The following is a 10,157-nucleotide window of genomic DNA, read 5'->3' on the forward strand; positions in this document are numbered from 1 at the left end:
ATCACCTCTTTGGAATTTAATCATCATACGCTTCTCCTAATCATATACTTCAATTGACGAAATAAAAATGTAAGTTTTGTTGTGTCCCTTCTCGAGTTCAATTAGCGTGTGAAGAAATCAGATTATTAGGTTTTCAAGGAAGAAGATCACGTTATGGGTATTTGATTTCTAATTACTTTGTTTTTCGATCTCTACATAGACAGTTACTCAAAAGACATTTGCAAAATCTTACAAATAGATAACAGGAGGAGAAACCGAAAAATATGGAGAGCAGATTACTCAAAAGGAGGAGGACAGTGCTATCATATTGCCCGAGGTCTAATATGATAATTATTATAGTTATTGTTGATATTAGATTTTAAATACAGATTCGTAGGCTCACAAGTTGGTTCATTGATTTCAGGAGTATACAAGAGATGCCGCAGTAATCTCAATTGCTCTCGACTTACCCTTCTAGGAGTTCCAGGACTTCCAAACCTTGAACTCAACCTAGTAATCTCTGTCAAGTTTAAGGTACAACCTTTTGTCTCGGTTTCAGAAACTTAGTAAGTAGAAAGAGTATATTCTCAGCTTTTCGATTTCTTCACTTTGGTTTTTGATTATTGTGGAATTTGTAATTGGTAAAATCCATTTTGTTTTGATCAGGGGAAAAATGAGTAGCCAATCGAGCTGCACTATCATTGTGGGCAATGTTCTTGGAGATACTTGTATTAGGGAGATTGAAGATTTATACATGCACAATTAGTACTACTGTTGTGTGAATTTCGGGTCCCATATCCGAAAGTTGACGCCTTTTTGCCTAAGATGAACAATTTTTCAGTTTCAAGAGCTCTTTTAGTTTTAAGTTCTCATTGATATGATAGGAGGTACCAAATACAATTGTTGCAGCCAGTACATTTAAGCATCTTAACCTATGATAATTGTTAACTGCAATACTTGGGTACGGCTGCTTGCATTTTCCTGATTGTTGATTGTTCACGCGCAAGAACAAATAAGCGCAAGCGTGAGCGTGACACTTCCGCACGGGCGTCGCGTCGGGAGTAAGGCTAGTTGGTAAGAATGCTCGAAAGAAAATTAGGTCAGAAAATTGTACAACCAAAACAACCTTGATTATGGAAAGCTGCTTTACCCTGGGATGTATGTACACTCCAGTAGTCCAGTTTCTTCCTCAATCTTCAAGCAACACAAAATTTTCTAAAATGACCAACAAGTAACCCCCTAGAAAAACTTGTTCTCTCACTCCACGACTAATCTAAGATCTAATGATCAATCCGATAATAGCAATGAACATCTCGGTGATAAATTGTGGAAGCAAACCAAGGCATATACCAAACACACACACACACACCTACAAGAGAGTACAAGGACTATCATTGTTGTCTAGTTTTAGGGCAACCCAAGAGCAATTTTGTTGGTAACTTCACTCTCCCTAATTTTCTCTCCTAACTTTTCCCATTAGCATATAATATTATCGTTGATTCTCTATTTCTCTATTCACTCGATCAAAAAACCCGATCACATTGAACACTGCCAAACCCTCATACGTCATCACGTGTGTTCTGTAGAAGAAGCATGAGAGACAGAGAGAGAGACAACTCAGACGAGTAGTTGTCAGCTAATAGCTGGAGGGCAGTGAAATAAGCCTTGAAGGCCTCTCTCTCTCTCTCTCTCTCTCTCTCTCTCTCTCTGTGTATATATATATATACCTTCACCGTTTCATCACTTCCAGATATTTCAAGAGCTTTTCAGAGACCCTCGATCGACACCCTGGCCTTCACAGCACGTTTGTGTTTTCTCTCTGTTTGATCGATATTCATCATCGTCAAACGGACGTACACACATGGCTGCTGCCGGCGCTGACGGGTTGTTCGGGTTCGGGGCCTACGAGGGTTGCCTTTCCGGCAGCGACGTCGGGAAGGAGAGGCGGCCCTACCACCGCAACTGCGGCTGCGCTTTGCACAACAGGTCGGAGAACAAGAAGTACAGGCAGCAGCAGCAGCAATGCGCGCACGGAGGGCAGAAGAGTAAAAGCGTATCGTATCCCATGAGGCGGGCATGGAGCGAAGGGAACTTGGGTTTGGTGGTGGCGAATCATAACTCGTGTTGTTCGGGGCAGTCCTCGCCTTCTACGTCACCGGCTGCGGTGGGGCAGCCGCAGGGGTTGAGGCATCAGCGGTTGGGTTCGATGGGGTCGTTCGATCGTTTGAGTGCGTTTGAGGAGGAGGAAGAGGAAGAGGAAGAAGCTATTGTCTTCTGTAAGGTTTGATGTACAATTAATTTGAGTGTTTTGGTCTTAATTTTGATGGTGATGGACATGGTTTAGCATAAATGGTAAAGTTGTACATGCTCTGTTTGTATGAATAACAATTGAGAGACTTTACAATGTTTGGGAGTTTTGTAGATTTAGATCTGATGTTATTTGACACCTGGGGTTATAAAATATGAGAATTAAGGCCATGTTTCTTGAGCTGTGGAGATTAATGGTCTCTGATTAAAATGGTACTCTGTTCATCTGGTGATGATGAAATGATGTTATTGATCAAAAGCCTTTCATCTTTGTAATTAGAAAGTGAAATTATGCAAAAGGGTCCTTTAAATTTCGAGTTTTGCTTCATTATCAAGTTGATTTCTGACTTTAACTTGTATTGTTCTGAATTTGGTCAGAGGAAACTCTCCTTCAAAACAAATTGGGGATTCGATCAAGATCAATTTTACTTTTTCAAGATCTAAAATTAATATTGACTACTTGTTAGATTCGTCCTGGGAATAATGGACCAAATGGTGATCATTCAAGTTAGGATGAAGATCGAATCGCATCCAGTAATTCGCAGCTGGCCTTTGGAGCGTGCTTACCATATTCCAAACCCGTTGCTACTTGGTTAGATAGATTGATCTGGAAAACGGACACTCACCCACGTAGTCTTAGTTGATGGGCTCACTTGGTCGGCTCTACCATGTTCAACGCAAACCTTAGTATTCCAAGCTTTTAAGTTCTCGTTCTGAAGGTTGAATAAATAGTTAGGTACTTAATTGCCACCTTTGATAGATAGAACGGCACACACGCTATATGGTTAATTTGTTTGATAATGATACCAACCAAACTTGACACTAAACCATGCATACAGTCGATATCTAATTGCAGTGTGCGTCTTTGTTATTGTAACTAACTTGTACCAACAGAAGAGTACAAGCTACAGGTTAAGAAACTGCGGAGGATTTCTTGTTTCTAACTTCTGAAGCTCCAAAGTTCACGTGGAACCAAAAACCGTGTAGGTTAAAAAAAACATCGATCATAGACGAAGAAAGTTCACAACTGTTTGTTAATTGAGTACTGGATTTGATCCTCATCAAAAGAAACCAAATCCACCTGCATTTGCAGTTTCAGTAACCTAAGTGAAGTTTAAGCATTGATTGATTTAAATTCACAATGCAGATCGAATCAAGAAAGTTCGAAATGTAGGTAACTTAGTCATAAAAGGATGGAGGAACCGAACTAACAAGGCACGATATTAGTGCAGCCCCCATATTATAAACCCTCATTTAGCATTCCCTTTTCCCTGGGTTAAGCTACTACCAAGCCCTTTGAAGCCGATTCCCCCAGAAGAGTCATGTCACATGTCTATTCTTGCATCAAAGAAACTCAGGCTATATGTACATGAAGCTATAATTGACAAGGCTGCTTCAATTAAAGATGAGGATATCAATGGTTTGATTTAAGCAGAATGTTCTAATTATCTTCTAGCTAGAAGCAACCTAATATTTCAAAAATATGAAAATTGCATAGCCTTAGACCCTTAGTACAAGAACTACGTACTTGGACAGAAAAATTACTTGGTATTTAAACCTGAAGATGCGTTATCTCAAACTCTCAATATCAAATGGTTACCAAAATTAATAGAGATTTTGAAACCAGGAACTTAATTAATATGTTTCTATGGCAAGCTAGCTAACAGATTTAAGAACTGAGTGACCTGGTTATGTAGTTCACCTGGTTAGTGTGTGTCTTTTACTTGTATAGGGAAAATTGATGCTTCAGTTAGATCTACGAGAGTTAGTTGCATAGATTTAATCGTCAGATCTTGCATGAATACAAAATATGCAGCTAGCTCGATCTTGATCTGTAACTACCTAGGCAGGTAAATAACGTCTTTGCGGAATATTTTAGGCTATTTGAATTTGTAAAGGCCTAAACCTCCAAGAATCCTTAAATTCCAAAGTCAAGCCGCAGTACAACAAGAAACAAATCTGAATGTCTCTCTTCTGTGTCTGCAAAGTTTAGAGCCTTGTTCACAAATCTGCAGTCGATATCTGATGATACAGACCTCTGTGAGTTAGTTATTTAGCTGCTTAGAATTAACCGTAAAGATGCTCAAATAAAAAAAAAGACATGAGCAGCCTCTCTATCTAGCTAGTTAGTTAGGTAAATAACAGAAACTAAAAATCCTGCGGATCAATCTATGCTAAATCAGAAGCTAAAACTCCACTAACGAATACTTAGGTTCCAACGCCGACCTGCAAAACAAAGAGCCAAAGCCGATACTTCTCTTTTCTCTCTTGAAAAAACCGTTTGTTGTCTTAGTCTTCTTCAAACTTTGGTAAGAACATAACAAACTAGTCTCGAGTTCAACAAGAGTTTGCAAAAGAAACAGCTTAAACAGTATTTCTTGATTTTTCCAACGCCATATATCCTACAGTAAGCTCAATCTCTATATAAATGATCTAGAAAGCAACGCAGCAATTTCAACACACTCAACAAACACTCACCACTCAAAGGCACAAGTACTGCACTTCCCATTTGGCACTGCCTCAAAGACCAAAACACATACACAAGATATTCTAGGAAAGAGGATGACTACCTTGGGAATTTCAGGGATGGTGTTTCACTGTGTGTTTGAAGGAAGCCTGTCAATGCAGGATACTGAAATTGAGCGAAGACCATACCATAAAAACTGCAACTGCGCGCTGCACAGATCGAAAAGTGGTGCTTGCTCAAGTGCTTGTCCTCAAAGGAGCATTTCCTTCCCTCAGAAACAATCATGGAAAGATAGCTCCTTATGCATGTCAGAAGCAACTATTAAGTTGCCTTCTCAGCATTGTCTTCCAGGAAACACATCCATATCCACTGAAAACAGAGAAAATGGTAATGGAGTGCATTCCTTGTCATATAGACAATAATAAGAGACCTTTCAGAACTTCATACAGTTACTTGTGGTTTGGAAGAAAAAGGTTACGAACTGAGAAGCAAGTATAAATTTCTGTTATTCTTCCCCAGCACTAGTCCTCAAGATAAATTACTTTTGAGGAATTGGTGCTTGTGGGATAGTTTCTTCAAGCTTCACCCATGTAAATTATTTTACTGACAAACCTGTAAAGGATGTCATGTTTCTCTGATGCAATGGAACTGGAACAAATTACATCTCAGATTATGACTTGTTCAGAGTTGCATAATCTAGCTAGTTTCTTTCTCATTCTATTTCAAATTAAATAACTTGAAATGACTTGTTAATAGCATCCAGCATATTATGTAATGTGTATAGGTCTAAAAGTCATTACTGGTTAGTATCTAAGCTAAGCTAATTCTATTCTTCTTTTCAAACAAGAACTTTAAACTGTACCTGGAAAGAAATCTGTAATGTTAGCATTCTGATGGGAAGTACCACCCTTCTCTGTTATCAATGTCAGAGAAAATATGAGATGGCATTTTCCTGGAAATGAGGCTTACAAAAGTATTTTATTTGTAATTTCTGATTATTTTATGCAAAAAGTGAAGCTGAGGAAGATAAGATATTTAGGATAAATGAAACCGACAAAAGAGTGAAGATGAAAATAAGTTAGAGCAAAAAAATTTAAGTCATAATTTTAAATTAGAAAATTATATATATAGTAAATAGTTAACACTATCTCAGTGAAAACTCCGTCCTGGATACCAAAAGAAGTTCCTGCTTCAATGATTTCGGCATTTCATTTCAGCTTCTGTGCATGAGTATTTGAGTGCAGAAAGACTCGATCCTTGGATGAAAATGTGTCGCTGTATAGTACATTTTGCATCCCATCGATCATCTCTCCTCAAGACCAAAGTGAGAAAGAGACTTATACATTCCGAACAGCACTAGCTCCCAATAAAGTGATAGCTAATTGCAAGTTCTGTTCTGTTCAACTACAAAGCAATCGGCAGTGCTATAAAAAAATGGCAAGATACTTTCTACCCTGGAGATTAGTATACTTGGAATGTCATTCCCAAAAAGGCAGACAAGGATAATAATATGCAGACAGAAAAGTGAGATAGTTTTAGCAAATTTTTTAATACATGTAAATGTGACATGAGCACTAATCCAGAAATTCAGATCGACTACTGAGCGCAAGGACCTGAATAGGTTGTTCTTATATGTATGGTAGTTATATGTAAATGATCAGACCGTGGATTTTGGTGAATCACTTTAATTAAAGATCTAACTAATAAACCAGATTTTGACAGCTTAATTACTCGGTAAAATGAAAGACACTGAGGATGAATGCCTTGTTAAAACATGCAGGGTCCGTACAAACACACTTGTATGTTCTGTGATGCAGTAAGGGGACATAGATATAAACTGACAACAAACTCAAGAGTCAATCTTAAAGAACACAGCACTCGCAGTCCTACTTCTTCAGCACATATGTATGAGTTCAATGAAATTCCCATAAACATATTATTCAAAATTTTCTCTGGAGTAATGGAAAAGGGTATGCAGTAAAAGGACTTTGGAAAACTTAGAGAGACAGAACAGTAGTAAAAACCAAAGATCCAGCATCTCATCACTTTTTGGTGCAAACTGTTATAATAATGAATGAACAAAACTATGTTGGGTTTCCACATCAGACATAGTGAATCTGTTGTGTAACGAAAACAGATGCTTGAACAAGACCTATGTCAGTTGCATAGAAAGAACCGTTCAGGATGCTTAATAATTAAAAAAAAAGGGGTACTCTTCTAAATAGTTTGTTAGGTAAATAACGACTCCACAGATCAATTTAAGCTAACTAAACACCTAAGCCTCATTAGTACTTAGACTCCAAATCCAAGCAAACAAAACAAAAAGCCGAGCCGAGCACTCTTTTATTTCTCCCTCTTTCTATGTCAAATTGTCTTCAGTCGAACAAGAGTACGTGGGAAAAGGCACACTTATTTCTTGATTTCCCCTACACCAGTTTATCACATATTAATCCCTTCACTATATAAATAGATTAGAAAGCACACACAAGTTCCAACACACTCAAACACTCATCCATACACAAAAACTTACACTGTTCACTGCCTCACACTGTAACACATACAACACACTGTCAAAATATTCATTCCAAAGAGAAGAACTAGAAGAGAATGACCACCTTGGGAGTTTCTGGCATGATATTTCAGTGTGTGTTTGAAGGAAGCCTCTCAATGAAGGACACGGAAATTGAGCGCAGGCCATACCATAAGAACTGCAACTGTGCGCTGCACAAGTCAAAAGGGGATGCTTTCTCCAATGCTTGTCCTCAGCAGAGGAATATTTCCTTCCCCAAGAAACAGTCATGGAGTGACAGTTCCATCTGTGTATCAGCAGCAACTCCTAAATTCTCTTCTCAGCATTCTCTTCCCATCAGTGACACATCCATGTCCCCCACATCAGATAGAGAAAGTGTCAATGGAGCTCATATCTTGACACAAACACGACGGATAGATATGTGAGACACTGGATACGGTTCCTGGTGAGTTAGGATCTGCAGGAAAATTTCAATTTTTTCTTCTGATTTTGGTGCCCCAGCACTAACACTAGTACTCGAGAACAATTATTTTGAGGAATTGGTGCTTGAGGGCTAATCTCTTCTTGTTTTATATCCATGTAAAATTACTCAGTTTCTGTAAAGATCGTCACGTTACTGTTCATTAATACAACTGAACACGCATACAACAGACTCATGAGACTCCGAGTCTCACTGTCTTGAGTTCAGATTTACTCCATCCTTTCTCATTCATATTCCCTCTTGGTTACATTCTTCAAAGTACTATCTAGTGAATCTACTCATTAACATCATTTCCGAGGATAAAAAAACTGCAATTTTAGTTTCAACGATGGTAGCAAAGATGAAACACACACGTTTTTTCCTCTCACTATACCCCCCTGAGTCTCAAATACATAGATACCATCAAACTGGAGAAGGTAGATTAGATTATTTTGATGACTCATTCCGTAGAGCATCTTCTTTTTCTTTTACCTAAATATTGCATTGAGAGAGAGTGAGAGAGAGAAGATGAAAGTGACTTATAAGGAAAAGTGGAAAACACTGAATGCAAGAAAATAAGTAGAAGTAAAGCCAAAACTGCCTTGAAATCGTATTCTATCATTTTATGATTTTTTATCTTGTCATTGTTGGAGAGGAGAGATCCAACATCTAAGAAGTAACAAAGAAAATAAAGCTTATAAGTGGGTGGATAATAACCAATTGTACCGAGGCCTTTTGTGATTAAAACTCAACACCCGTGAAGTGGCTAAGTTGTGACAATATCAGTACAGTTAGTTGGTTCACGGGCCACGTTTGTCGCTGTTTAACAGTCATTTCCATTGTCTTCAATGTATTGTGATTTTTTCTTCTCAGAAACTAATCAAAGAAGGGTAATCGTATACTCCTCTGTAAAGTGTAAACCACAGTGCAAAAGGTGAATTACATACAAATGCAACAGATTTCGGCTGGATGAAGCACTCAACAAACCAAAATCAACTTAGAACTTGCATCTTCATAGTGCAAAAGTGCAAAGTTATGTTTTATGCCCAACAAAGTTGGAACACTGCAGTGTGGAACAAATCTCAACTTCTAGACTACAAATGCATTTTAATTAGCATTTTCTAAGCATGCAACTGCATGCCGAATGTAATTTGTGAAGTCGTAAAATTTCATTCTGCTGAATAAAGATAGCTCAGTTTTGTGAGTCGAAAATACCAAATGAAATCAAATAATAATGGATATACAAAAGGAAACTCAGATAACACAAGATAGTAGTATAAAAAATTTAAAACTAAAACGAAATTCGGTAATGAAGTCTCAGAGCCATGCCGCGTTTCAATGTGAATTGTGGGGGTTTTCCTAGTATAACAGAAATTGATGCTTGAGCTAGACCTGTGTTAGTTAGCTGCATAGAGTTAATCGCCATCATTTATAACTATAAAATAGGAAGCCTTCCGATTTTTAACAACCCAGTTAGGTATATAACGTCTCCACGGATCTCTCTAGGTAATCAAAGCACACTAATACTTAGATACCAAAGTCAAGCAGCCAAACAAAAGGCCAAGCCAAGAATTTCCCTTCTCTCTCTAAACAAAAATAGAGGCCCTATTCTCTAATCTAAAATGTCCTAGAAAAAACCGTTTTGTCTTGATCCTCATTCAACCTTGGCAAGAACCCCATACCATATGAAATTAGTTTGTCTCGAGTTTTACAAGAGTAGGTGGGAGAACTTGTTTCTTGATATCTCCTACAGTTCCATTTATGACGATATAATCCTCTTCTCTATATAAATGATTTAGAAGCACACACAAGTTTCAAGTTTTAAGTTCCAAGTTTCAACACACTCAGACAGTCACTCACCTATAGGCACAGAAGTACAACACCACTCAGACATCAGTGAATCAAAGTGTCAAACACACTTACAACATATTTTCAACAAGAGAAGAGAAATGACTACCTTGGGTGTTTCAGGGATGATGTTCCAGTGTGTGTTTGAAGGAAGCCTATCAATGCAGGACACAGAAATTGAGCGGAGGCCATACCATAAAAACTGCAATTGTGCACTGCACAAACCAAAAGGGGGTGTTTGCTCCAATGCTTGTCAACAAAGGAACATTTCCTTCCCCAAGAAACAATTATGGGCAGATGGCTCCTTATGCATGTCCACAGCAGCTTCCAAATTCTCTTCTTCTCAGCAGTCTCTACCAGGTAACGCGTCCATGTCTAGAACTGAAAACTGAGAAAGCTTGAATGATCAAGACTCTTTCCTCGAGACATAGATGATAGACGGAGACTGCATGGTACAATTACAGGTGAATTAGAAGAAAAAATAGGTTTAGAACTCAGAAGCAATTTATATATTTCTGTTTCTCTTATTCTGGGGCCCCAGCACTTGCACTTAAGATCATTTACTC

Source organism: Argentina anserina, chromosome 1 (assembly GCF_933775445.1).
Source record: "Argentina anserina chromosome 1, drPotAnse1.1, whole genome shotgun sequence".
NCBI classification, from domain to species: domain Eukaryota; kingdom Viridiplantae; phylum Streptophyta; class Magnoliopsida; order Rosales; family Rosaceae; genus Argentina; species Argentina anserina.